Consider the following 24,623-nt stretch of genomic DNA (forward strand, 5'->3'; position numbering starts at 1 on the left):
ATAAAGGCTAGGGTGTGGCTCAACTGGTAGAGTGCCTCCTTAGCAAGCACAGGAGCCAGAGTTCAAATCCCCAGTGCTGCCAACTAACTAATTTTAAAAATACATTAATAATCTATACCTAAGGAACAAAAGATTCATGTGTTATGAACCATCAGCTCTGACTTTCCCAGTTTTGTGCATTTGAGAAAGAAAAGTGTAGAGATAGGAAAGATAAGGGGAAGAGGAAAGGAGGGGAAAAGGACAAGGAGGAGGAGGGGAAAAGGGATGATGAGAGAAGAGGAAGAGAGGGAAGAAGAGAAAAAGAAGAGGGGAGAAAGAACTAGAAAAATATGTTTTCATCTGCAATTTGTGTGTGCGTGTGAGAGAGAGAGAGAGAGAGAGAGAGAGAGAGAGAGAGAGAGAGAGAGAGAGAGAGAGAGAGAGAGAGAGATTGTACTAGAGCTTGAACTCAGGGCTTGGGTGTTGTCCTTTAGCTTTTTCACTGAGTTACAGCTCCATTTCCAGCGTTTTGGTGGTTAATTGGAGATAAGAGTCTCACTACCCTACTTGGGCTGAATTTGAACCCTGACCCTCAAATCTCAGCATGAGTAGCTAGGATTTACAGGCATGAGCTGCTGTGTGTGTGTGTGTATGTGTGTGTGTGTGTGTGTGTGTGTGTGTGTGTGTGTGTGTGTGTGTGTGTGTTTGGCCAGTCCCCTGGGCTTGAGCTCAGGGCCTGAGCACTGTCCTTGGACTTTCTCAAGGCTAGAGCTCTACCACTTGAGCCTTAGCACCACTTCCAGCTTTTTTCTATGTATGTGGTACGGAGGAATTGAACCTGGGTCTTTGTGCATGCAAGGCAAGCACTCTACCACTAGGCCAAACTCCCAGCCCCTATATTTATTTTTATTTATTTATTTTTGCCAGTTCTGGAGCTTGGACTCAGGGCCTGCCCACTGTCCTTGGGCTTTCTTTAAGGCTAGCGCTCTACCACTTGAGCCACAGCACACGGCTTCTTCTGTGTATGCATTACAGAGGAATTGAATGCATGCTAGGCAAGCACTCTACCGCTGGGCCACACCTGGCTTCATCCATATTTTTAACTTGGACAATCTAATCTACCAAAAGGTAGCCAGAACCAGAGATGAGCATTTCATGGCCTAACACCAACAACATCATCAACATGTGGCTTTTAAACCTATTAGTCTAAAAGAAAGCAGCCATGAACTTGGAGCTTCTGGGCTGGGGGGCAGAGAGGGGAAGTGGCTGGAAGGCTTTGGTGGCAGGCATTGAAGCATGGGGGTGGGGACAGCTTGGGTCCACAGAAGCCCACTGTGCATCAACCCTGGGTCCCACAGCCCAAGGCAGAACCCAAAGCCCTTCTGGCCGCCCTGGCCTGTGGCTGGCTGAGTCTGAACCTGCAAACCTGCCACTCCCTGCTTGTGCCAGGAAGCAGCTGCAGAAACCCATGGCTGAGCGTCAGTGGGGTTGGCCTGGCTCATTCCAGGAGTCTTAAATGTTAGGTGTCTGGCCCCACCCTGGCAGTGCTGGCTCACTCAGGGGACCAGTGACTCACCTCCCTCCCCCCAGCTGCTCCTCACCCCTACCATGACCATTGTCCACACCCCAGGAGCCTTCATGTCTCTGCCCTGCCCTTTACCTGACTTCCCCTAACCCCATCCCATACCCCAGTGCTGAGATGCCAATGAACAGGACCTGGCCACTCTCTGTGCTCCATGCATGCTGAAGTAGCCCGGGTTAATCAAGGGATATCTGGGGGTCAGAGCATAGGGGTTGAAACTGGCAGAAGTCTGGGACAGGAATGTCAGTGCACTTGAACTCCTAGTGGGGTGTGGGCCCTGGAAGAGGGGACTGTGACTGTGACAGGCCTGCTCAGGTCACACAAGTTTCCTTGGCCTGAGTTTTCTCAATCAGTTGGTTTTTTTTTTTTTTTTTTTTTTTTTTGGCCAGTCCTGGGCTTGAGCTCAGGGCCTGAGCACTGTCCTTGCACTTTCTCAAGGCTAGAGCTCTACCACTTGAGCCTCAGCACCACTTCCGGCTTTTTTCTATATGTGGTACCGAGGACTCGAACCCGGGTCTTCATGCATGCTAGGCAAACACTTTAACCACTAGGCCAAACTCCGGGCCCTCCTCTTTCCCTTTCTTTTTGTCCAAGATTGGGCCTCAAACTTGCTACTATCTGACACTTGCTTTCACTCGTTGACTGGCATTCTACCACCTGAGCCAAGTTTCCCAACCCCTGAGCACTTCTATTTAGATGTCATTCTCTCCCCTCATGGTTAGAACAGATGAGGCTCAGAGGACTTGCTCAAGGTCACACTGGCAGCTAGTGGAATAATCACGAGTGGGCCTCAATTAAGAGACACTTCAATGCCCCCAGGATTTCTCATGCATTTGGAGTAGGCTATGCATTCTTGCTGGGCTCCCTTTCCCAGATACAGCAGTGAGAGGGTACTCCTGAAGTTGCTGGGGACTCCTCCTAAGCAGGACGGAGCAGGGAGAGCAGGGAATGGCTGCCCTCCCTGCAGGCTTCATGAACAGTTGGCTGTGGATGTACAGGTACTCTGTGGTTTATCCATCCCTAAGCTCACATGGTTCTCGTAATAATCCTGGAAGGTAGTAGTCAGGATCGCATTATCTGATATCTTAGCATGTCCCACAAAATCCTGCTTTCTTCTTGAGCTGGTACAGGCAATTCTGTGTTGACTAATGTAACCTTGAAGAATCATCTGTATTCATAATGGAAACGCAACGCATCCCTCTCCATTTTTCTCATCTTTCTCCCCAGGAAGTGGGGGAAGGAAGGTGGGAGGATGAAGGCTCTCTACCAGTCACAGGGCAGACTGGGCACACAAGGGACCAAGGCTTTCCAATCACTCAGCAAGGCCGTGCCAGCTGGAGGATGAGCCCAAGATCTCATGTCCCAGCCCTTGATCCCACACTGCGCCTCTGCCAACATTCCTGGGACAAGCCTGGATCTGCCTTTGAGGCCACCAGGACTCTGTTGGTCTTGAATTAATGGCAGCCTGTTGGTACAACCTCCAAGAGGCTGGGACCCTGGATTAACACTCTGAAGTGTCCCAGCTGCTGAGAGGTGTCAAGGGCTACTGCAAAGGCAGGATCGGTCCGTCCCCACCATTTGCACTGGCTTGCCTTTGCCTCGCCTCTACATGTGCTAACCAACCTTCAGGTGACCTCCCTAACTCCTTTCTCTCCTTGTCTCCCCACTCCATTCGCAGATGCTATTTTTTTGTGGGGGGGGGGTGGTTTGGTCCTGGAGTTTGAACTCCAGGCACTGTCCCTGAACTTTTTTTTTTTTTTGGTGGGTATGGGCCTGGGCGCTGTCTCTGAGCTCTTCAGTTCAAGGCCACCGCCCTCCCCCTAAAGCCACAGCCTCACTTCCTGTTTTCTAGTGAATAATTGGAGATAAGTCTCACATTCTTTAGTGGGGAGGGGAGGGCTGGCTTTGATCCATGATCCTCAGATCTCAGTCTCCTGAGTGGCTAAGATTACAGGCTTGAGCCTGAGCCTTTTAAGATACAGCTGCAGACAAAATATATTTAATGACTGTACACAGCTTCATATAAGAGAATGAAGACAGGAAAGCGCTGTGGTTCTCTTTAACCAGGGAGTTAAGTCCAGCAGGAGCAGCAGGTCTGTCCTCAGAGTAACCTACTCAGAATTCATAGGGGGCTTTGCTTAGCGTGAGCCCTACCTTCAGAAAGCCTGACCTTGAGCCAAGCCTGGGAGAAAGCTACTTGCATTTTTCAACTCTCACTTCCAACACAAGCTAGCCAGCTTGTTGTCCCAAGGGCAACCCAAGAGTTCCTGACTCTGAACTGTAATCCTGGATTCAGACTTGTGCATCCCACATGGGCTGGCTCCAAGCAGAGGGCTTCCAGGCTCAAACTGTAGGCCTCTGTGTCTTTATTTCCCTTGTGAAGCCACACTGACCTCCAGTCGCCTAGCTATTTCTGAATTCCACTGGACCATATGTGGGATTGACCAGTTCTTTACGATGTAGGAAAATGTTTGTGACAGTGTTGGGTAGGAAAAAATGAAAATGAATAGCTTGATAGTCAATATATTCCATATGTATCCATGTATGCATGAATGTATGTACTTACTACATTCCCATTGGTGCTTGAACTCAGGTCCTTGAACTCTTGCTTGGCTTTTTTCTCTAACGGCTAGTGCTCTACTACTTGAGCCATACCTCCACTTGTCTTTTTTGCTGGTTAACTGGAGCTAGAAATCTCACAGACATTTTTGCCCTGGCTGGTTTTAAATAGGATTCTCAGATCCTAGCCTCCTGAGGATTATGGGTATTAACCAGTATCCAGCCTACATTTTATTTTTTCAAATGTAAAGATTACCTGGGTGCTGATGCCTGTAATCCTAGCTACTCAGGGAGGCTGAGATCTGAGGATACAATATGAAGCCAACCTGTGAGACTCTTATGTCCAATGAACTACCAAAAAGCCAAAGTAGGAGCTATGTGACTCAAGTGGTAGAATGCTAGCCTTGAACAAAAGAAGCTCAGGGATAGCACCAAAGCCCTGAGTTCACGCTTCAGGACTACTCTCCCTCTCCCGCCAAAAAAAAAAAAAAGTCAAGCATAGATTAAGCTGGGTAGAATAGTACATGCCTGTAAATCTAGGCATTTATACTGTAAATCCAGTATTTACTTTGTATATATAAAAGACTAAAAGAGCATATAGCAAAACATGAACAGCTTTATGAACAGTTTTAAAGAATTTTTTTGTCTTTTTTTTTCCTGAATTTCCCAAACTTTTCTAGAATGATTTTGAATAGAAACTCTACAGAGTTCAGACTGTAGAGTCTTAGAGGCAATGGTTTGCATTTTATGCCTCCTACTTAGTAACCGTGGGAACCTGCATAAAGTATTTTCTTTTGGAGTCTAAGTTGCATTTTTTGAAAGGGAGGAGGGCATGACACCTTCCTTGTAGGGCTGTCACGAGGAGCAAATGAGGTCACACAACGTTAGCATCTGTCTTAGCGGGTGACAGTAAGTGCTTAGTGGATGTTAGCTTTTATTTGTATTGCTTTTATGCTTAGGGAGAAAGTAAACATCTTTTAAAAGAGAAATAGTCACTTGGCTAAAAATTCACTACTTGCATTAAAGAATACTGAGAAAAGACCAAAATACCACCTTGTGGAAGCAACCGAAGCAGGAATGACCATGAACTGACTGGGTTCAGGCTCCTATGGCATGAATGGTCTGGAAGGGAAGGGGCAAGGAAGGGGCAGTGGCTATGAGAAATGCAAAGTCAATGAAAGGAAAAATAGATGGTGGTTATTTTTCTTTTGGTATTGGGATTGAACTTAGGGCTAAGTATACAAGCTACTGAGCTACATCCAGCCCTAGATGATTTGGAGGAGGGAAAAAAATGCACAAAACTAGCTGGGTGAGCTGGGTGTCGGTGGCTTATTCCCATAATCCTAACTACTCAGGAGGTCTGAGAATTGTAATTCAAAGCCACTCTGAGCAGAAAAGTCCATGAGACTTATGTCTAATAAACCAGCAAAAGGCTGGGAATAGAGCTGTAGCTCAAGTTGTTGAGTACCAGCCTTGAGTGAAAAAGCCAAGTGAGAGACAAGACTCTGAGTTCAAGCTCCAGTCCTGGAACCAGAAAGAAAATAAAAACAAAACAAAATTAAAAAAAAAAAGAAAATGATTAATTAAACAATAAAGTATGTGATTATTATTTTGATTAAAACAAAATAAGAAAAGCATACAAGCCAGAAAGCAAGAGAAGAACAGGTTTTTTTTTTTCCCCCTTGGTTAGGGCATTACAGACCTTACAGGTGAGGGCTCAGACAGCATAACTAAGGGGCTGAGTATCTTCAATTAAACAGGCTCAAGTTATTTCCAAGTTAGACCAGGGGCTTTTGGATAAAACTGTGGGTTGTGCCAGGAAGCTTTGCAAAGCAACTGTTTACAAGATCAGATGCATGTGAGAAGCGGAACGGATGAACAGGAGAACATGTGCTTTTGTGATGGCTGGGTCCTGGCTCTTCTTGCTTTGATTTGAGGAAGTCTGACCTTTCAACAGTCAGACCTATTTTGCCCCAAAGACGTAAGTGAAAGTTGGGCACCAGCGAAGAATTATCACCAAGGTCAAGTTTTTCAGTGGAGCACAGGCCTTCCTCCTTACCTCTGAGGAGTGGCTACCCAAAGATACACAGAGGAGGCCTACAGCGGGCATCACCAACTCCCGCTTCCAGTTAAAGGAAGGTGAGAGCAAAAGATGGAACTTCCTCTTTGGACAAGGGTCCAAGAATTCCCTGAGGTTGAGTCTTCCAAGGTGCAGGCCACTACCTCTTTTCACATCCCAGTTCTCAGCTTTCCAGGAAGTTACCCCAGGCTCTGCCTCATGAACCCAACAGAGCAAAAGAGCCCCTTTCCAGATCAGCTACCTTATCCTAGGTGTCCTGGCCTCCACTGTTCCAACCTCCATTTTCCCCGTTCTAGGACTGCACAGTCACATGGCTACAAGACTGGGCAGACAACAAAACTGAGAGAGGCAGGTTGAGTACCCAGCAGCAGGATGGAGGAGAAACCGCACGCCCATCTGAAGGGAGCCATGGTTACCTAGCTCCTGCTGACCGTTGCCATGGAAAAAAGGTAGGCTGATAGCGTCAGGGCTTCTGGGTTTTGGAAAGAAACAAGAAATTTGGATTTCGATGTGAAATCTTCTTACTTTTAAATTTTGGTAACCAACTATAATTAATCTGCAGGGTTGTTTGGGGAGGAGGAAACGGCACAGTAAGAGTTGAAATGTGCGTGAAGTACATTTTACACAGACTATCCATTTTCTATATGTGCAATGGCTTAGTGAGTTCTTAAAGGTGACAGAGTAGCTGAAATGGCTCAAATCCCAGGCTTTCTGATTCCTGGTCTAGAGCTAATCCCCTTGAACATTTGCCTGTCATTAGGAAGGACTGGCAAAAGACAGTAAGCTATTGGGCAAGGATGCTAGCTTTCTGAAAGAAAGTGGTAGAGTTTCTCTTTATTTATTCATCTGCCGACCTGTTCATCTACATATTCATCCATCCATCCTCCCATCCATTAATCCATCATCCATCCAGCCATCTTTTATTGATCATCATGTTATATGCCAAAGACTGTGCTAAACACTGGCTACTAAAGCACTATTCCTCCTTTGAAGTAGTTCACATGCTGGCATTTGGGTTTTATAAAAATGCTGTATTCTAGCAACCATGCTGCCATGGCCTGCCCATGTAAACTTGCAGCTAAGATGCACATGCTTGCCTGCCTCTGAAAGCATCTCCCAATGCTGGATGCTATACCTGAGAAACAGATGGGACTGGAGTATTCCTCCACCTTTAGAGAGAGCCTGGAGCCCTTAAGTAACCTACTGCAAGCAAGAACAAGATGGCACTCAAGGCCAAGCTCCTTCCAGATATATTACCTTGACCAAGATGTCACTTCATACCAAAGTCTCCGCATGGGTGTAGAGGGACATTCCAGCCTAAGGTTCTCTTGCCTGCTCATCCACTTGTCTGCTCAGTTCCAGTGCCAGCTGGAAGCCAATCTGGTGACCAAACAGTGGATGGCTCCCTTGGGCCACTGTAGCCTCTATAAAAAGTAAGAGGATTGTTCCTTAGTCTGCCTCCCCCAATCAACAAGAGATTAGCCTCACCATTGGCTCTCAAAATATCCACTCCTGAGAGAGGAATGCAAAACGACAGCAAACAAGTCAAGGTGGTCACACTTCTCCATCTTCCACTCTGCCTTCTTTGGCCAAGACTTGTGGCTCAGTTATCAAGCAAAACCTTAGAGTTGGCACCAAAAGGAGAAGCTGCTATGTGGAAGAAAAAAAATGGAGCCTTTGATCCAGCCCTGCAGGTGCTTTGCTGGAGAGCTACCGGAATCTGCATCCTCTGGGTGTTGCAGCTATCAGGAATGTTTTACTTAAGACTATTTCATAAATGTACTGAGTCTAAAGGTTAGCAGGGAACAGGTGGGAAGGCTGATGCCATGATCTTTGAAGAAAGGAGAAGCAGGGGTAGAAAAGGAAAGATCAAAAATTGATAAGCACCTGGGCCAGGCCCCCAGAACATACATAACTCTTTAAATTGCACATGGATGTACCTCTGGCCAGACGCAGACCTGAAGGTAGCTCCACCTGACTCCCCTCAACCTGTGGTCTTTCATAATAATCAGCTGCTTGGATCAAGGAGAACTTGGCGATTTAGGACTCAGGGACATCTATAAAGGCATTCAAAGAGATTCAGGATTTGGTCAACTCTGCCTCTTGGGTTAAAACCCAGTGCAAACCAGCATACCTCCTCTATCAATATGGGACCTCCTCATTCTTCTTCCAAGAACCAGAGAATGGGTTTTCCTATTGGGGCTCCCCATCTTCATTTACTAAGGGTCCTGCATCAGATCGCAAAATGAGGAACTAGGGGATCTAGTGCCATACTTTTCTCTAGACTTTTTCACACTGACTTATTGTTCCCAATGCCCACTCCCCATAAAAACAGACTTCCGGAAGACATTCTACTTATTTTAATGGGCTATTCTCTATTGCTAGAAAAATAGACTGTCTTCCCTTATTTGGGGAAATCCGTTCAAAAGTTTTTATTTTATTTCATTGCTTTATCATCATCACCATTATTATTTTTGCAATACTTGGGGATTAAACCAAGGGCCTGATGCAAGCTAGGCTAAGTGTCCTACCACTGAGTAACACTTCCAGTACTGCAATTGCGTTTTACTGAGTACTAACTGCCAGGACTGTTTTAACAAAAATGATTAAAATCCTTATGCTAATGAAACATATATTTTGGGAGGCAGTATTACACGACAGATAAGGCACAGGCCTTAGTGTCAGGTGGATCTGGGTGAGCTGTCAGCTTCAACCAGCCAGATGATCTCTGGGAGGGAGCTTGACCTGCTTACCTATAAAATGGGTGCAATAACATGCTGGCATGTTAATAAGGGGGTTGTAGGGATTAAAGGTACATTTGACAAAATGTCTGGCACACGGGCATGGTGGCACATGAGGGCTAGCCTGGGCCACACAGCAAGGACTTAAAACAATCCTGACACTTTGTCTCAGAAAAGCAAAACAATTCAAACAAACAAAACTACCACCACTACATCAACAACAACAAAACCTCAAATAACTAGGTGTGGTGATTCACACCTATAATCTTAGCTACTGAGAAGGAGGGTCTTGGATCTGGAGGAACACAAATGGATGCCAGTTTGATCAAAATGTTAACAAGATGCCATTTCAAAAAAAAAAAAAAGCAAAGCTGAGCATAGTGGCATATGCCTGCCATCTCAGCTATGTGGAAAGCTTAGCAGGAGGATCTGACAAAAATCAAGTCCCTATTTAAAAAATGACAAAAGCAAAAAAAAAAAAAAGAGCTAAGGAGTGTGGCTTAAGCTGTGGAGTGCCTGTTTAGCAAAGTTATAGCCTTCGATCCTGTAAAACAACTGCCAAACAAACCAACCTCAAAAAAGAAAAAGAAAAAGAAAAAAAAAAACAAACCCAAGCCCCCAAACACAACCAAAGCAATCAAAAAAGAAAAGCCCATCTAATGGGAACAAATTATATCCTCCTAATTTAGAGGCTTCAGTTGGGGAAACCAGCATCCTAAAGACAGTCTGGCATGGTGATAAGTCCATGTGGATTTGAATCCAACTACACCATTTTCCCATCCAGGAATACCTGACCCCACATATACCCTGTAGGCCCCAGTGGAAGAGATAGGACTGGGTGACCATGTTTGGTTGGGCTCTGCCCTCTGCCCAGAGTTTTCAGGTAACTGAAGCAGGGGACGATACCAGGTCTCTGCTGGACTCAACATTTCTTAGGATGTGGACTGACAGCTTGAACTAGTTGATGTGGAATGCTAGACATAGACAAAGCAGCTGAGCCTGTGCATGTGGACAGAACTGCAGAAATCGGGAGAAGGCCTGTCCTTTATGGGGACAGGCTCCCACACTGGGTTGTACGCCACTTCCCTGCAATCTTGTTCTTTTCCTCCTGCTCCTGAGTGCAGAAGAGCTCTTGCTCTGATAACCAGACGATCTAAGACAAATCCTATACCTGTCTCAGAAGGTGGTTGTTGTGACATAATTGAAAAGCAGCTGGCGTTAAGTCGACATTCAATAAATGCTGCCGACTCTCTCCATGTTTTTATCAGCTAGTCAGTCAGCAATAGAAAGAGGAAATCCATAAATAGGCTAGACTAGGGTTGTTCCTTGGTCTTTTGTTTTATGAATATCTTTATGAATCTGTAAAATGAAGATGGATGAGTATTGGTTTCTTTGTTGGCTGGGAATATGAAAAGAGATTATTTGAATTTCATTCTGAACACACAATGAATGTGGACTCAGATTAAGATGTTTACTGCTGTCATTAGTTAAGGCACAACAAGAGTTGTCTTGGGTCTTGTGTAGATGCAGTAAGGGCAGGATAGGGGGCATAGAGAGTGACACAGAGAAGGATGCTCTGGGGAATGGGTCACAGTGATGGTCAATGAATCTTACACTTGCATGTTATGCAATGCGCCTCTCTCTCTCTCTCTCTCTCTCTCTCTCTCTCTCTCTCTCTCTCTCTCTCTCTCTCTCTCTCTCCCTCTCTCTCTCTCTCTCCTCCCTCCCCCTTGCTTCCCTTCTCTATGGTGCTGATACTGGGGCTTGGACTCATGACCTTATGCTCTCCTCTAGTTTTTTCACTCAAGCCTAACTCCCTCTACCACTTGATCTGCAACTCAACTTCAGCTTTCTGGGGGTCAATTGGAAATAAGAGCCTCATAGACTCTTCTACCTAGTCTTAATCCTTAGATCTCGATCTCCTGAGTAGTTAGGATTCCAGGTGTGAGTAGAATATAGTTTGTAAAAGAGAAAACAGAGGCACAGTAAACATATGTCCAGGATGTACCACTCAAAGCTAAATCTACTCCTTCGTGCCACCCTGCCTCCAAAGGGTGGGTGGAGGTGCTGAAGGGAAAAGTAAGGGCTGGAGGAGAGAAACTAAGGGTTTCCTGAAAACTGACATTCGATTCCTATATACCCTTTCTGGGCATCCCAGAGATGTAGCACCTGTCTCCTCCATCAAAGGATCCAGACATGGCAGGAGTATAAAGCCAGGCAGTGCTGAGATTTCATCCTGGAGAATGAACCCATCAGGTTAGACACACATCCAGCTTCAGCACCATAGCCTGATCCATGGGGAGTCTTTCTCTAGCAAAGGGTAGAGCCAGGTCCTTCACCCTCCAGCCTCAGCTCCTTGGCACCTCCAGAGGCTCAACAGAAATGTCTAAAGCCCTTCTCAACTCAGAAGTGTCCTACCTCCCTGAAGTCAGGTGTTAACAATGCTCTCCAGGGAAGCAAAGGTAAATTCTTGGGAACATTGCAATAGCAGGGGCCTTGCTGTGAGACCCCAACACAGAAAAGGCTTCCCTGAACTTCAGGTCAGCCATTGTGCCCCTCCCTATCTCTTGAGGACCACTTCTCCCCAGCCCAGTATAGCGGCTGACATATGGTCTGCGCTCATTTCACATTCGTTGAATATATACACGAATCAACGAACAAGCAAACGAACGACAGCTTGGCTGTGGCCATAAAATCAGCATGTCCTGTCACTCTATGGTGGCCCCACCCTGTTGACTCTTAGACCCCAAACCAGGGCCCAGTCAGTCTGACTTAGTCAGCTGCCAAGAAAGTGGAGAGCTTGCTCTCTGCACTTCCTATGACCTTGCCACACACTGAGGAAAGGGCAGTGCCAGGGATACCCTTTCCCAGGATGCTTGCCTTCCTAGTCATTCTCACACAGTCAGCTGTGTGAGAATAACTGGGAAAGCAGAAGCCCGGATCCATTCCACCCCGTGCGGAAGACAGCGGTGCTCAGATGCCTTCTCATCTGCTTTTCATGCTAATGATCTGGACTATTAACAATGCAAGCAACAAGAGCCACGTCAGCACTCTGGTGTGACAGTTTCCACATCTTTCTTCCAACGTGTTCACAGCACATGACCCTCTGTCACACATCCTCCTCCAAGGGGCAGGAATGGCTCTCCACGTGACATGGGGAGAGACGCTTCATAGCAGGGACATTTGGTGATGATCTGGGCTCCAGCCCTGGTGATGCCCCCTGGGAGACCTGTGTCCTTGGATAAATTCCTACCTTCCAGTTTGCTCATTCATGAAAAAAGAAAATGGGACTGATTTTTCAGTTTAGTCCATATCACACACTCTGGCTCAATAAAATAATCTCCCCCTTCCCTCAACCAAAAGTCTGGTGACTGACTTCCCTGTGCAGTGAACAAGGTCAGAAAGATCCTGGAAATTCAGATGCCAGCTGCGCCTGGCTTCATACCCTAACAGATGTCTGACCAGTATACCCCTCAAAGATGGCAGTGGTACAGACGGAAACATCAGAGAATCATCCTAATGGCACCAGAAAAGCAGGCAGTCAGCCAGCCACAGCTGAGACCAGATGCCAACCCACTCGCCACACAATGCAGTACAGGTTGGTGCAGACAGGACTGGAGTGGGTCCAGTGGTCCAGCAGACACAAGCCCCCCCCGCCTCCCTCACCTGCCAGAGCCTCTGACCCTTGTCCTGCTCATGCACAGAAGCCAGCAGCACAGTCTTTCCTCCAACCTCGCCTTCCCATCCTGTCTATCCTCTTCCTCCTCCAAAGCTGGTTTGGCATCATCTCCTCCAAGAACCATTTCCACTTGAATTCTGCTAAATTCTGGTGTCTACAGTCCTAAAACACCTCTCCAGCTCCCAGCACTCCTTTAGGAAGCACTAGTCTAGACTCAGTCATGCATCCTTGGGTTCCCTGTGGCTTCAAGTGCGTGTGAGCGTGTGAGCGTGTGTGTGTGTGTGTGTGTGTGTGTGTGTGTGTGTGTGTGTGTGTGTGTGTGTGTGTGCTGGCTCTTGTCTGCCCCTGGATTTGGGGAAGAGAGAGAGGATAGGTTGGGAGTTAAGTTTCCTCTGCCCTCCATGCAAAGATAAACAGCCAAGCATTCGGGAGATAGGAACAGTTGAGCATAGACGCACGGCGTGTGTGTTCCTCTACCTGTGGCCAGTTCCAGTAAGACTGGTGTGATGATCTCAGTGAGAGTCTCAGTGACAGTGGGCAAGGGCCTGGCTTACTTGTCTACCTCGAGGGCCAGAAGTCTAGATTGAGAGGGGGGGGGCACTGGCCCAGCAGCTGGTGATTTCACACAATTTCTCCTAATGCAGTCCACAGTTCAAATGAGATCGAACCTCCCCAGACTATAGCACTGATCAAAATCCTTGATTCCTAATGTCTAATAATGTTAATAGCAGGTTGGACCATATGAAATAGCCATTTGTTGGCTGAAAGTGGCAGTTTTAGATGGTTTAACCAAGTGACTCTCTGGGGGCTCATGTCCCCTAAGACACAGCAAGCTGAGTAAGGACCCTACCTCTAGCTAGAACTCTTAGCTCCTGGTTTAGAACAGAACAGAACCATGATCTTGGAAATATTGAATTAAGTACTTCTCAGGAAAGTTCAGGCAGGTGGAGAAGGGAGGGGAACCTAAAACCCATGCTCTCCCCAAATCTCATGAAAGCCAGGTCTTTTCTGGACTCCTTTCTTGTGGCAGGAGATAGGCCATAGCCACAGATTGCTTGTAACCATGCTAGGGTAAATAGAGTTTATCCTAGCACTGAGGCTCTTGCGTCAGAAATGTCCCTTTGCCTAAATTAGTATCTCCATCCTCAGGCAAGGTTACACAGTACATAAAAGTCTAGATCTAGGCTGGGGATATCACTCAAGCAAGCAATGTCTAGCAAGTATAAGACCCTGAACCAAACCCCAGTAACGTGAGAAAGACAGATGGACAGAGAAAGAAGCAGAGAGACTGTATAGTATTAGTCAGTCTTGGCAGGCCCTGCAGCAAAGCCTTCTCTGGCTATTCCCCTCCTAATGTCTTTCTTTCTGTTCCATCAGGTCCTGAAAAGACAAAAGGGGAAGACTGAAGGATCCCTAGCTCTATCCTATATGAAGAGTCTTGAATAACATTGGGCCTAACCCCAGCATTTGCAGAGAGAGAGGACAGTCTTCAAATCCCATCTCTCTCCTGGGTTGGGAGAGGTAGAATGGCAACATGATTGTTTTGGTTACTGATATACTGTCCTTACCACGGGGCTAGGGAAAGGTCTTCCTCAGCCAGGTATCAGACTTTGGGCGGGTCCTGTGGGGTCCTCAGAACCACTTATTTACAAATGTCTACGGGAAAAGGTTGGTGAACAACTTTGGCTGTTGGTGCATCCCTCTTCTTACAACCTGGGATCCTTCTCAAAAAGCAGTGGGTGATTCTGGAAGCCCTTGGGAGAATGAGACCTGGGAATGGGTGAAAAGTGTTTATTCCTGGTGTTGACCTCGTCTCCTGTCACAGTGTGTAAAAATGCCAAACCTCAAATGCTGAAAATCTAGCACAACAAACCATTTAACCGCAGATTAATCAATTTAGATTATCAACACCACCTGTTCTCTTGTATATATGCAGGCAGGCACTTTGCCCTAAACACTTCTACGAAATCCCTGAAAACAATGATACTTCTTATGAACCTTTTGCCATCATCACATTTAAAAAATGTATTGCCTAGGGCCGGGAGTTTGGCCTAGTGGTAGAGTGCTTGCCTAGCATGCACAAAGACCCGGGTTCGATTCCTCGGTGCCACATACATAGAAAAAAGCCGGAAGTGGTGCTGAGGCTCAAGTGGTAGAGCTCTAGCCTTGAGAAAGTCCAAGGGCAGTGCTCAGGCCCTGAGCTCAAGCCCAGGACTGGCAAAAAAAAGTATTGCCTAGCATCTCATTTCTATATTGAAACGTTCCCAATTGTGCTAGGATTTTGTTGTTTTATCCAGGATCGGGTTAGTTTATGTGTTGCATTTGGCTAGAAAGTTTCATTTAACCTAAAGGGGTTTCTACCCCTGCTTTTCCAGACACAATTCTTAAAAAAAAAAATCTTTTTAGGACATTTCCTTTTTTGAAAAGTCTTAGCTTTTATTTAGACTGACTGGCTTATGTTCTCAATTTCTCTTTTATCTGTCTAAATTAGGTCCAAGAGAAACTGGGGGGGGGGGGGTTCAGTACCACAACTTCTGAACTCAGGGTCTGCCACTTGCTAGGCAGATTCTTTCTGGCCAAGCCACATCTGTATCCTAAGATGAATGTTTTTGTTGTTGTCATTTTGTTTTGTTTTTGTCTGTTGTGGGACTTGAACTCTGGGCCTGGGCCCTATTCCTGAGCTCCTCACCTCAGGCTATCACCCTACCCTTTGAGCCACAGCACCATTTCTAATTTTCTGGTGATTAACTGGAGATCAGACTCTCACCGGATGTTTCAGTGGCCAGGCTGGCTTTGAACCTCGATCCTCAGACCTCAGCCTCCTGAGTAGTTAGGATTACAGGGGTGAGCCACCACGCCCTTCTTAGATGAACGCTGTTTAGTAGAGCCTCTTATTGCAGTGAAGCTTCCTGAGGGAGCTTCGCCTGGTGGCCCCACTCCTGCTGATGCTGATCACTTGGCTGAGGTGTTAAGTGCTGGATTTTCCCATGGGAAAATTCTTTTTTTCCTTTTGTCAAGAGTAATTAATGAATTAATATGCTGTGCTCTGGACTGAATGTTTGTGGTAGTGCCTCCCCTACCACACACCCAATCCATGGCATTAGGAAGGACCGAAGGACCTACAGGAAATAATGAGGTCATGAGGGTAGAACCCTCAGAAGCCACTGGTGGTGATACCGTCATTAATGGTGACTATAGTTAATAACAATGCGTATTTTTAAACTGCTGAGAACAGATGTCAAGCAGTTATGCACATATACAAAAAAGAAGATAAATATATGGTGATAGATGTTGGTCATCTTGATTTTATAGCTCTGTAATATACACATGTATAGAAACATCACTTTGGGTACTCTCTAAATATGTGTAATTATTTTTCAATTCAGGAAAAAGAGTGAGCGACAGGTGAGGGTTGACATGCAGGCGTGTGGAATAACATGGTAGGACCTCTTTGTATATTAACGTACACTAATAACAATGCTCAAAGGTCAGTGCTTCAAGGTTATGTACAACTTTAAGTTATATGTAAACAATCCAATCGCAGAGAAAATAATGAATAAAGAAAAGCTTTTTTATTTGTTTGTTTTTTTAGTCAGTGTCTTGTTAGATTGTCCAGTCCAGCCTCAAGCTCATCATCCTGCAGCCTTCCAAGTCGCTGGGATTAATTACTGATGTGGGCCACCACTCTCAACTAAACTTAATGTTTAAAATGTTCTATAACTGATTAGTTGGTGTCTGATTTAACTTTTCCCTTCCTGCTCCTCCATGCCTCCTCTAAACAGGCTGGGCAGTGGAATCTTTTCTTCTTTCTTTCTTTCTTTCTTTCTTTCTTTCTTTCTTTCTTTCTTTCTTTTTTGTTCATTGTATTACCATGATCTTTTTTAATTGTTGAGTGTGACCCCCATTTGCCTAGAAAGAACTCCCTAAAGTGGCTCCTGTGAGCTCCACAGGAGCTTTCTGGATCATAGTTCACCATACCTTTCCATTGTCAAATTTGGGTCATTTCCCTAAGAAACACTGGTTTCTTCCAGTGAGAAGTAGTACTTGAAAATTCAGCTCCTTCTGGTATAAGAACCACAGGGGCCAGGTGTTGGTGGCTCACACAGGTAATTCTATCTACTCAGGAGGAGTGTGATCCAAAGCCATCCCGGGCAGAAAGTCCATGAGACTCTTACCTCCAGTAAATCAGCAAAAACCTGGAAGTAGAGCTATAGCTAGCATGGTAGAGAACTATCTTAAGCAAAAAAGCTAAGGAATAGAACCCAGGCACTGAGTTCAGACCCTAGCACTAACACAGGAACAAACAACAACAACAAAAAAGCATTACTTTGTGTATCTTCAGGATAAATTCCTGTGACTAGGATTGCTGGGTAAATGCATGTGTAGTCTATTACATATTGCTTTTTTTTGTGTGTGTGTGTGTGCCAGTCCTGGGGCTTGAACTCAGGGCCGGAGCACTGTCCTTGGGCTTTCTCAAGGCCTAGTATTCTATCACTTGAACCACAGGACCACTTCTGGCTTTTTCTATGTATGTGGTACCAAGAAATCGAACCTGGGTCTTCAAGCATGCTAGGCAAACACTCTACCACTAGGCCAAATGCCTGGCTCCAAACATTGCTAATTTAACTTTTCTGGGGATTGTGCTAGTTTGCACCCCTGCAAACTAATTCTGTAGATTATTGGTCCATCTATGAAGTGTGAACCAAGAGTTTCCTGGAACCTAGCAGAAACTACTTAACCTGTCTATCAACAAACATGGCACTACCCCAAGCATCCTATACCCTAAGTGATGGCAGGAAGGCAAGAGAATGTGGTTTCATTCATCCCATTCTAGTTCATTGTCCCCAGATTCTCCCAGGAGTTTGTGTATGAAACCAGAGGAGAAAGCAGAGGCAGAAAACAGGAGGGGACCCCAGCCCTCCACACCATATGCTCATCTTTCTTCTCTCTCCTTTGGTGTCTCCTCCATCTCTTATCCTCATACTCTTATCACATAGCTTCTTTCCTGACCAGAAACACTGGGTTGTTGTTCTAACAGGTGTCACCTTGGTTTTCCTTCTCCATCCAAGTCCATGTGGTCTGGGCACTGAAAATGGAGGTGGAAGGAGAGTCCTAGCTTTTCCATTTAATGTGTAGAGGAAATCAGTCAGTGGACCAAGAATGGCCACATAAGAGAAAAGAGACAAAAAGAGGTGCTAGCAGAGGATGCAGACCATTCCATACCATCCACATGGATGCCATCCTCAGGCCCTGCTCATTCCTCTCAGTGACAGCAAAGGGAAAATGAAGCATGCCTTCCTTATAGAAAAAACAGTGGAGGTTTCTCAAAAAAAAATTAAAAATAGGGCTGGGGAGTGGCAGAGTGTTTGTCTGGTATACACAAGGCCCTGGGTTCCAGCTCCACCCGCCTAGCACACACATTAAAAATAGAACTACCATATGATCTAGCAGTCCCACCACTGGGGATGTATCCAAAGGAAGTGAAATCAGTGTGTCAAGGAGACATCTGCACCACATTCACCGGGGAACTACTCACAAAAGCTAAGAAATGGAAACAACGAAGCATCCATCGGCTGGTGACTGGTTAGAGGGAATGTGGTTCATACACACTACAGAATACTATTCAGCAATAAGGAAGGAACCAGAGCCTATCATTTGGCATAACTCAGAAGGAATCGAAGGTGACGCTAAGTGAAATAAGCCACACACAGACATGTAGAGCAAGCTTCCCCTTCTGTGTAAGAAGAGCTGATCTTATAGGAGTTAAGCATAGAAGTGGATACCAGAGGCTCGGGAGGGTGGGGGGCAGGAACATGAACAGAGGCTGATCCACAGGTAAGAAGAGTGAGGAGAAATAAGTTCTTTTTGTTTTCTTTTTCTTTTTTCTTTTTTTTTTTTGTGGTCATGGGCCTGTTACCTTGGCCTGAGCCCTGAGCTTTTCAGTTCAAGGCTACTGCCCTATCCCAGGGCCTGGGCGTGGTCCCAGAGCTCAGCGGCTCAAGGCTACCGCCTTACCCTAGAGCTAAGCCCCACTTCCTGTTTTCTAGAGGTTAATTGGAGATAAGAGTCTCAATTCCTTTAGTGCCAAGGCTGCTTGGAACCTTGATCCTCAGATCTCAGCCTCCTGAGTAGCTAGGATTAAAGGCGTGCGTCATCGTGCCTGGCGAAAAATAAGTTCTGAGTGGAGTTGTGGCTCAAGTAGAGTGCCAGTCTGAAGTGAAAAAGCGGGAAATGTGAGGTCCTGAGTTCAAACCCCAGCATTGACACCAGAAAAAAGAAAAGTTCTGGTATTCCATTGTATAATATGGGGACTAGAGACTGTACCTTACTGTCTATATAAAAAGAGCCAGAGGAAGTGTTTTTGAATATTTACCCTGATTTGAATGACCCACAATATGTACATGTATCAAAAGTTTCATGTAACAATTTAAAATAATAACTACATAAACTTGGAGGAGGGGAGAGGATAAGGTTGTCAACTCACTTAGGTGGGCCCAGAGGCCTGGCTTTCCCTTCCCCCTCCATTTTTCTTTTCTTTTTTTTTTTTTTTTTGCCAGTCGTGGGCTTGAGCTCAGGGCCTGAGCACTGTCCTTGGACTTTCTCAAGGCTAGAGCTCTACCACTTGAGCCTCAGCACCACTTCCGGCTTTTTCTATATATGTGGTACCAAGGAATCGAACCCCGGTCTTCGTGAATGCTAGGCAAGCACTTTAACCACTAGGCCAAACTCCCGGCCTTCCCCCTCCATTTTTCTCCCCCACAGCGGCTGAACCACCTGGGGACAAGAACACAGAGGGCTTGAAGAATCTCTTCAGAGAAGGCAGGCCCAGGGCTTTCTCCTGCAAGGTCACCATACTTGTTTCTTAGGGTCATCATTCTTGTGTCTCAGTAGCCAAGAATGGACCTAATTTTTTTTTTAAATATTCTTCCAGAGTTTAGTGGATCTGGAATGTTCTACCCTGGGTAGGAAGGGCTGACTCTCAATGTGGGTGCTGGTTTCCAAGACCAAGAAGAGCACCTACCAAAGAGCCAAGGGCAGAGGGAGCAGATGGGGAGTTCCAGGCTGAGGCTTGGACCTCTGACAGGGGGCAGCGCTGAGCAGCCCAGCCCCCCTCAGAAAGTGAGAGTGGGGTGGGGAAGGCCCCAGACCGGACCTTAGCAACTTTGATGACCTCCTCCCCAGGCCACGTTAGGTCTTCCAGTACCTGTAACCTGGGCAGATTCTAAATGCTTCCCATTTTGGTGTTCTTCTTCAGTCTCACAGATGGGAGTCAGCCACTCCCCACAGGAGAGTGGGGAGCAGGCTTGCTGGTGTGCAGAGGGGAAGCTGAAGCTGGCCCAGCCAGTTAGGGCTCCCCTCCACACACCCAGCTGGGGACTCGGCCAGGCTCCTCTCTTTTCTCAAGTGCACCCAAGCCTCTGGCATCATGTTGGGCTCTGGGACCGCTAGGGACTTGACCTTGAATCTAGGGACGTTGAGGCCCCAAGAAGGCCAGGGGTGTGGCAGGCCCTGAGGCAGGAAACCCCAGCTCCCCAGCTCGGGTGGCTCCCCGGCTCTCCCCTGCGGAACTCAAGGCGGGGTGACCCAGCCTGACAAGGGAGCGGGAGGGCTGCAGAGGCTGCCAGAGGAATGAGGGCTGCGGGCTCAGTGACCCCCGCTCCCTGTGGACCCCCGAGGGAGCACGGGGCCGCGGGAGCAGATTTCAGCCCACCCTGGACCAGGGCTCACTGAGGGCCACGGAGCAGGGGCCCCCAGGCTTGCTAACCGGGGACGCCCTCCCCAGGTCTACCACAATCGTGCGCCCCCCCCCCTTCAGGATCCCGAAAGGAGGAAGGCCGGGGAGGCGGCGGGGAGGGGCGCGTGGAGGCGGAGTCCGGCGATTTCAGGGCGGCACCTTTGCCAGCTGAGGCAGGGAGGACGGGGACTCCCTAGGCGGAGCCACGAAGAGGATCCCCACCCCTTCCTACCCGGCCATTAACTCCCTCGTGCGGAAGGCCACTTGGCGAGCAGGTAGAGCCGTGTAACCTGGACGTGGGTTCCAGGGGCGGCCAGGCCCCCTCGCTGGCTCTCTTCCAAGTCTCCCGTGGGCTTCTCTCCAGGTCTTTGCTTATTGCTGGACCTAAGGCGGCTTTCGCGGCCCTCCCCCTCGCAGAGCACTCCTCCCGGCGGGCCACCCGCCCCTGCCCTAGAAACAGCCCCACGCCGCGCAGGGAGCCGAGCTCGCCAGCCTCGGCGGACACGCAGACGCCGGGGCCTCCTGCTGAACGCCCCCCACCCGGGCCCTTGCCCCAGGTCCCGCCCGCCAAGCCAGTCTGGGCCAGGATCGGCACGGGTCGGTCTCCGCCCTTCCAGGTGAGGAGAGGGCTGCAGGGGGAGGGCCGGCGGGGGGAAGAGCCCGGCGCCCGCGGGCGGGGCAAAGGACGGAGGGGCGGATCTGCAGACTCCCTGCCAGACACCCCACCCAGAGGAGGTGGCGCTCTAGAATGGGATTTTTTTCCCCCGGTTTTTGTTTTTCCCTCTCTCTTTCCTTGCAGCACAGATGCAGCTGACATCCCCCTTACCAGGCCAGCCAGCATCATGTCTGCAAGTTATTGGAAGTCCAGCAGGAATGCCCAGGAGGGAGGTGGCTCTGGCCAGCGAGTGCCCACTCGGCTCCCAGGACGCGCTGGACAGCCCCTTCCCTCGCCCTCCATGCTTAGGTGGAAACGAGCAGCGAGAGCACCCTCAGTGAGGGTGATGGGTGTCAGATGGAGGCTGGCGGCCCTGGCACCACATCCTCCACTAGAAGGGAGCCCTGTCTGTGTGACCGAGAGAGGAGAGAGAGAGAGGGAGAAAGGGAGGGAGGGAGGGAGGGAGGGAGGGAGAGAGAGAGAGAGAGAGAGAGAGAGAGAGAGAGAGAGAGAGAGAGAGAGAGAGAGAGAGACAGACAGACAGACAGACAGACAGACAGAGACAGAGAGCAGGACAGAATCCCAGCCCTGATAGCTAGCTCTTCACCAAGCCATTTGGGGACCCTCTCAAGAATGCTGAGGCCCCACCCCAACCAGCCTCACGGTCCCCAGCCCTGAAACAAACAAACAAAACTTTTCAACTAGTAGGCGGGGAGGCCCGGCGAGGCCGGGGCGGTGTCCTGGGAGACACTCGTACAGTTGGTTCTGGGTGCTCGCACTCAGACCACAGCGGAACAGGGAACTCCCAGCCTGTCCCACAGCTAATTATAGCCGTCACAGTCACAGGAGGTTTTGTCAAGCAGCACAGAGACACCACGGGGTTTCTCGGGAAAGCCAAGGAAATGTAACTGGTACGCTTCCAAGCCTCACCGCCGCCCCGACTCCTCCACGTCCGCCCCCCAGACCCCCCCACCTCCCCCGCCCTTTTCCTGATGGAGATTCCTCACTTGGTTCTCTCCCCATCTCTCCGGCTTTTTGAGCAAGGGAACGAACAGACGCGGAAAATATGTTTGCAACAGTTTTCCATTCTGCGTCTCATTTCCCAAGCCAGAGAGGGAGGGGGAGGGAGGGCGGGAGCGGACGCAGGAAAATAAACGCTTCCCCCACCCCGACACACACACACACACACACACACACACACACACACACACACACACACACACACACACACACACACACACACACACCCTTCCCCGAGCTCCATCAGAGGGAAAACACAGCCCTTCCATCCCCCCCGTCCACCTTCCCTCCCGCCACGGCCCCGGGGATGACGAGCACTGCGAGGAGAAAAAGACATCACTTGTTTGATTGTGTGATTCCTTAGAACCGAGGCCGGGGAAAACACAGTAATGGACAAATCTGTGCCCGCGCACATGTATATATATAAAACAATCCTTCAAACCCAACCCGCCAGGAAGGAGAAATCCAAGGAGCCTTCGAAGCCACGGAGGGGAGAGAAAGAAAGTTTGCACGTCGCAGAGTCGATTCATTCTCTGCAAGCCTTACCTCTCTCTCTAGCAGAGATCCGGGCGTCTGCCGGCGGGACTGTGCGCCCCGGGTTCCATGGATGGGTGGGGTGGGGTGGGGTGGCGAGACCACCCGCCGGTCTCCCTCGGGCGGCGGCTGCGCTAGGCTCGCGCGGACCGCGCACGGCCGCGGAGTGGGCTGGGTCTCCCGCAGCCCCGGCCCTGCCGGGGACCGGGGACCTTCCTGGAAGAGAACGGCGTGCAAGGAGCCGGGCGGGGGAGGAACTCTGCCCGCGCTCTCCCCGCAGCGACGGTTCCCCGAGAAGTTCGCGCGCCCCTGCCCACCCTCCCGCAGCTCCGGACGGTCTCCGCGGCGGCGCTTTCTAAAGAAAACGCTTGTCATGGAAACAGCTCCGGCCAACTCGGGCCAGCCCCGGGCTCCCCGGCTCGGCGGGGCGGGGCGGGGCGGGGCCTGGGGGCGGGGCGGGGCCCGGGCGGGGCGGGGCTTGGCGCCGCGCCAGAACATTACTCGGCTGGGAAGGTGGCGCGCCCGCCCGGCTCCGCGCAGCGCCGCGGCGGCCTCCCGGGGGCGGCTTCGGGAGGCCGGGGCGGGCTCGGGGAGCGGGGCTGGCTCCTCCGGCGCGGGCGGGCGGGCCCTCACTTGTAGAAGGGAGCGGAGCCGGGGTGGGGTGGGCGGTGGTGAGGGGTGGTTGTGGGCGGCCGTGTTCAACCGTTGCTGCTGCAGGGAGGGGAAATGAAGGAAGCATCTGCAAACCCTGGGCTTCCTGCAGCTCCCTCCTAGACCGCGACCCAGAACCTGGAGGCGGGCCGCGGGCTCAGGACGGCTCCCCGACACGCTGCTGCTCTCGCCGGGGGCGGGTGGGGGCGCTGGAGGTGTGGGGGGGCACGGACGACGGCTCCCAGGCGTCCGCATTGTCGCCTCGGCATCGCAGTGCACACAGGGGTCGCATTTTTCTCTTCTTCTCCCCCCACCCCGCGTCCCTGTCCTCGCACAGCAGAGCGTGGCCGCCAGCTTCCGAGGGGCTATGGCTCCAAAACCATTCTGCACCTGCTCTGTAGCTCCTACAGCGTGGTTTCGTGGTTGCTAGTCCTCTCGATGCCCTCGGTGCAGAGTCGAGGACATTAAAAGATGAAGTTGCTGGCCCAAGGTTAGAAATCTAGTTCATGGCAGATCCAAAGCCAAGTAAGACCCCCTCCGCAGCCCAAGCCCTTCTCCTCCCTGAACCCTGCCGTGGCCCACATGTCCATCTCACTTTGCACACGCACAGACAACCCTGCACACTTGTTTATCACCGATGGACTGTGCATCACACCCCCGCACCCACACACCCAGCAGCATTGAGCAACAGTGCCACCCATAGACTCTGCATGGAATCTTGAAGGCGCGCAAGTTCCAGCCTGTTGGTCGGCTGGCACACACCACACACCTTCCTCCACCGATGCATTCCCACGCCCACTCGGCAACGCGAGTGGTCCTGCTCAGGGAAGGCAAGGGAAACAGATTTCACAGTGGTTTTAAAAGCATGCCAAGAAGAGGTGGCCAGCTGCAACTTCCTAGCCTCTTTATTTGGGTGCAGCAGGTATGAGGGTCTGCATTCAAGACCTGGGCACTTTCCCTTGGCTTGTTTGCTCAAGACTGGGGCTCTACCACTGAGCCACAGCTCCATCTCCTGCTTTTGGGGTGATTCATTAGAAAGCAGAGTCTTATGGACTTTCCAAAACTCTCCCTTAGCTCTTTGTGCTGCAGCCTGGTGCTCTACCACTTGAGTCACAGCTCTACTTCTGGCTGTTGGGGTGATTACTTAGAGATAAGACTCCTAAGGACTTTCCTGCCTGGCTCCTCAGAGCTCAGCCTCCTGAGTAGCTAGGATTATAGTGCCTGGCTTTCCATCCTTTTTTAATAGGGTTTTGAAAAAGGCCTCTTTATTGTATTCTACTACCATACCTCCTGCTCTCCTAGGCCTCTCCCTGCCCCTCACACACACCACCACTGCAGAGCCAAGGGAAGGGGAAACCCCACAACCTCCCTGATTTCCTATTCTCTAGGTCCTGTCTTTCCTCTTTTT

General features: G+C 49.2%; 1 protein-coding gene across 6 annotated transcripts in view; it reads right to left on the reverse strand.

Moving 5' to 3' along the window:
- Atp2b4 (ATPase plasma membrane Ca2+ transporting 4) overlaps positions 1–22,885 on the reverse strand; it is an 89,250-nt gene extending 66,365 nt beyond the window's left edge. For 3 of the 6 annotated variants that reach the window (XM_090341385.1, XM_090341382.1, XM_090341383.1), the window contains exon 1: positions 22,577–22,883. The gene's annotated coding sequence lies outside the window, so the exon portion shown is untranslated. Of the gene's footprint in view, positions 1–22,576 lie in introns of all 6 variants that reach the window. The other 3 variants (XM_090341381.1, XM_090341380.1, XM_090341384.1) reach the window with 3 other exon arrangements.
- Positions 22,886–24,623: the final 1,738 nt, after the last annotated feature.

The sequence above is a fragment of the Megascapheus bottae genome, chromosome 10 (genome assembly GCF_031878675.1).
Source record: "Megascapheus bottae isolate mThoBot1 chromosome 10, mThoBot2.hap1, whole genome shotgun sequence".
In the NCBI taxonomy this organism is placed as follows: Eukaryota; Metazoa; Chordata; class Mammalia; order Rodentia; family Geomyidae; genus Megascapheus; species Megascapheus bottae.